The sequence below is a fragment of the Oncorhynchus kisutch genome, linkage group LG12, assembly GCF_002021735.2.
Source record: "Oncorhynchus kisutch isolate 150728-3 linkage group LG12, Okis_V2, whole genome shotgun sequence".
Lineage (NCBI taxonomy): Eukaryota > Metazoa > Chordata > Actinopteri > Salmoniformes > Salmonidae > Oncorhynchus > Oncorhynchus kisutch.
In genome coordinates this window covers 14,493,067-14,497,708 of record NC_034185.2, presented here as the reverse complement: position 1 = coordinate 14,497,708, position 4,642 = coordinate 14,493,067, and the positions used below count along the sequence as shown (strand labels likewise).

Sequence of the window (4,642 nt, the reverse complement as noted above, 5' to 3'; positions counted from 1 at the left end):
GACCTCTCTGTACTTTGCTCCGTTCATCTTTCCATCGATTCTGACTAGTCTCCCAGTTCCTGCCACTGAAAAACATCCCCACAGCATGATGCTGCCACAACCATGCTTCACCGTAGGGATGCTGCTAGGTTTCATCCAGGTGTGACGCTTGGCATTCAGGCCAAAGATGGAAGACTGCGTCTGTCCCCTTTTCAAAGCACATGGAGGCAGAGCGGAGGGACGGAGAGTCGGGTGAGAGGCAGCGTTACCTCTGCTCTCTCCATCTCTGACCATCGGATGCAGGCCATCAATCCAGTAAAATGACATGTGGGGGGTGAGCATGGAGGAGTAAGACACCCAAGTAGAGCCTCATTCAAAGGGGATCAGTGAGTCTGGATTCTGTCTACTTCAAACTTCAAACATCTGCGGCCCAGCTCCTCACTTGAAGGGTTCTGACCTTGAGGAGTTACGTGAGAGCTCTGAATGCCAAGGTCTCAATTAAGTCCTCACCTCAGCAGACAGGAAGTCCTCTCTCCAGCTTCCTGTGTTACTGAGCCACTTCCTATGTTACTCCTCGTATCCTGCACTTAACTGTCAATTACATTAATCTAGTCTGCTTTACCTTGTTTTCACTGGGAAGGGAGTCATGTAGTTTTACAAGAAGAGGGTGGAAAGTAAACATTGAAAACCAGATGACGACTAGTAAATATATATTTTTCTTCAAAGTACCACTGACACATTTATACCTACTTTACAGAAATGTTCAAACTAATATACCTTGTTAAATTTCATCTGACTTTGAGTCAGAAGGTAAACATTGTGGAAAGTTCCAGATGTTTGTTCTTTTATTTAGCGGATGCAAAGTCCCTGAACCAAGCGGTTGCTTCCGGTCCTACTGTGTTAAGCCCAGACTGATGGGATGCGCCAAAGGGTGTGAATAGAGAGGGGTCATCCTTTCTTTTTCTTTTGTTGAATTTTACCCCGTTTTCTCCCCAATTTCGTGTATCCAATTGTTTAGTAGCTACTATCTTGTCTCATCGCTACAACTCCCGTACGTGCTCGGAGAGACGAAGGTTGAAAGTCATGCGTCCTCCGATACACAACCCAACCAATCCGCACTGCTTCTTAACACAGCACGCATCCAACCCGGAAGCCAGGGGGACCAATGTGTCGGAGGAAACACCGTGCACCTGGCAACCTTGGTTAGCGCGCACTGCGCCCGGCCCGCCACAGGAGTCGCTGGTGCGCAATGAGACAAGGATATCCCTACCGGCCAACCCCTCCCTAACCCGGACGACGCTAGGCCAATTGTGAGACGCCCCACAGACCTCCCGGTCGCAACCGGTTACGACAGAGCCTGGGCACGAACCCAGAGTCTCTGGTGGCACAGCTGGCGCTGCAGTACAGTGCCCTTAACCACTGCGCCACCCGGGAGGCCCCCGGGGGTCATCCTTTCTGACGTTGGGCTCTGTTGGGGTGGCTCCATTGTATGTGAAGTTTTACTTTTCCTTGTTGGACCCTACCAAAAGTAGACCTCTTATCAGTTGGTTCATCCCTCCCCCTCACCTCAGATGAAGTCATCAGTTTTGTCCCTGTGCGTACGGTTTTGCCAAGATCATTGGGTGCCAGGGGAGAATTTACCATAGGTTCTTTGCCCTACGTCACCTGAGAACAGTTTAGAAATTGCTTTCATTATACGACTGGCAGAGAAGCAGCCACAAACCTGAAAGGGAAAGAGTAAGTATTGTCCCTTAATTGCATTTTACAACTTAACCAAAGGATGATTATTTATTGCAGGACGGAGGACACCTTAGTCATGACCAGGTTTATTAGGAGATTGTTGTTGTCTATCAGGATGATTGTTGTTGTCTATCAGGATGATTGTTGTTGTCTATCAGGATGATTGTTGTTGTCTATTAGGATGATTGTTGTTGTCTATCAGGATGATTGTTGTTGTCTATCAGGATGATTGTTGTTGTCTATCAGGATGATTGTTGTTGTCTATCAGGATGATTGTTGTTGTCTATCAGTATGATTTTTGTTGTCTATCAGGATGATTGTTGTTGTCTATCAGGATGATTGTTGTTGTCTATCAGGATGATTGGTCAGAACATGTCTCTGGCTGATCAGACCGTCTGATGAGTCCTGCAGGAGACAGGACACCAGGAGGTGACATGACTGTTGCTGCAGCCCCGGCTGCTTGGCCGTGTCAGCACAGTTGGTGTACTTATTAGCAGAGAGGCAGGGGCTGGCTATGAGAAGGGAGGGACAGAGAGTAAGAGAGAGAAACAAATAGATTGTGAGAAACTAAATAAATGGCTTAGATTAACTTTATTGTCTGTCATTAGCAGAAAAAGCAATGTGTTAGAAAAAGAACAAAAGAGAAAGTTGCAAATGGAATTTGAATCATATAATTCTGGCAAAGGTAATTGAGTTCAATAACAAATGTGAGTTTGATTGTGTTGCTTTTAGCCACTTACTGCACGGTCTGCTATCGCAGGCACCAGGACAGTCTCTAGAGGTGCATCATGACTTGTAGGGGTGGTTGGTGTAGTTTCCACTGTAATAGGTCTGAGCATAAAACATGAAAACATGGTTAACACACACACACACACACATTATCTGAACCATAACATGCCACAGTATAGCAGGGATAGACAGTACTGGAGAGCCACGAAATGTATAGAGACTGAGAAGGACAATGCCATGTGAATGGGTGGCTCATGTATGCATGAAATATCTTATATGGTATGATCCTGTTGAGAAGAACAGTAGTGATTGACATAGAAGTCCTTGTAGTAGGAGCAGGGTACCACAGTGCAGCCGATCTGGATGGTCATGAGAGCAGAAACAAGACACAGGCTCTTACAAGAGCGTGCCTATAGTATAATCATGACGCTCTGTGAGAAGCCTACAAATTGTTGTGATACCCTGAACAGTATGTTTTGTTTGTAGTAGAGTGAAATATGTATACTGAATCAATATGATAAAGGCAAATGTTTTTTCAAATGGTGGGTGGTGGATGATAGGTGAGTTAGCCTTTCAGAATGGAAAGCATTTTGAGACCTTGGTGAAAAGAGCTACATAAAATGCTATTCATTGCTATAATATGTTTATATACAGTACACAGATGCACCTTCACCTCGTCAGTCCAGGAGTGGATGATATTACTCCAGGAGCTATTGTAGCTGGCCTTACACAGGTCCTCTCCACAACTGCTGGCTGGTTGAAAATAGAGAAAAGGTAAAGGGGGGAGGATGGTGTCAGTATTAGGTGAGCCATATGGTAAAGCAATAAGATTCTTCCCTCACTTGAGGATTAGGCATCAAGGGAAACACGTCCCTCCTGTGCACAGTGACTGGATCTGTCTTTGTGAAGGCAGGAAATTGAAGAAACCCTCCTACCTTTCCCCTGGGGTCAGATGATTACTTTAACTCAGCCTAATATCTGTAAAGCATCTGAAATATGGTATATTCTCTAAGTCGTCCATTCATACCTTCTCTCCGATTTACAAATTAGACCTTACAAGTCTCAGAGTCTGGTCTCCCACAAAACTAACAACCACAAGTATTTACAGTTCTGCTCATAAGTTATTCATGTGTCTCTGATCTGATGATCATGTAGACAATGGAATCTGTCTATTCAAATACTTTAACTACGCTTGACTCAATCAAAATCTTAACATATTTGACCTGACTGTGCTGCTGCTCCAGTTTCAACTGTTCTGCCTTATTATTATTGGACCATGCTGGTCATTTATGAACATTTGAACATCTTGGCCATGTTCTGTTATAATCTCCACCCGGCACAGCCAGAAGAGGACTGGCCACCCCACATAGCCTGGTTCCTCTCTAGGTTTCTTCCTAGGTATTGGCCTTTCTAGGGAGTTTTTCCTAGCCACCGTGCTTCTACACCTGCATTGCTTGCTGTTTGGGGTTTTAGGCTGGGTTTCTGTACAGCACTTTGAGATATCAGCTGATGTAAGAAGGGCTATATAAATACATTTGATTTGATTTTATTTGAAAGAAAACAAATACTATTAGAACCTGCCTGTCTGTCTGTCTGTCTGTCTGTCTGTCTGTCTGTCTGTCTGTCTGTCTGTCTGTCTGTCTGTCTGTCTGTCTGTCTGTCTGTCTGTCTGTCTGTCTGTCTGTCTGTCTGTCTGTCTGTCTGTCTGTCTGTCTGTCTGTCTGGCTGGCTGGCTGGCTGGCTGGCTGGCTGGCTGGCTGGCTGGCTGGCTGGCTGGCTGGCTGGCTGGCTGGCTGTGACTATTATAGGAGTAGAAGGAGCTGTTTTCAGGTGATGTTACCAGTGCTTCAGATGTGCCATGTCTGTGCAGTATGTGGCTCTGAGAGGGGTGGTGGAGGAGGAGGGAGTGTACTGCTGATCTCTCTTTGGTTCCAGGGGCTGTGGTTCATGGAGCAGGTACTAGCTTGGGCTTCCTTGTTCCTGCTCTGAGGGAGAGAGAAAGACGCCAGGGGAACAGTGAGACTAGTCCCAGCACAGACAGCTAACAACATCCCCAGTAAGCCTATTATGCCAATGCTTTTGATGAAGTTTCCAGATTACCCACTGTTTATTGAAGAACTGCTTATCATGATGTAGCTAAGAAAAATTGTTGGGAAAAGCATTAAAAGCATTAGAAGTGATTTCCATTTTGTAG

General features: G+C 45.4%; 1 long non-coding RNA gene across 1 annotated transcript; it reads right to left on the bottom strand.

The window, feature by feature from the left end:
• Window positions 1-1,331: 1,331 nt before the first annotated feature.
• LOC116376501 (uncharacterized) lies at window positions 1,332-4,426 on the bottom strand. The gene is made up of 4 exons (XR_004211869.1): window positions 4,289-4,426; window positions 3,122-3,201; window positions 2,460-2,550; window positions 1,332-2,231 (listed from the first exon to the last, which is right to left on the bottom strand). It is a non-coding gene; the product is annotated as an uncharacterized LOC116376501 (long non-coding RNA).
• Window positions 4,427-4,642: the final 216 nt, after the last annotated feature.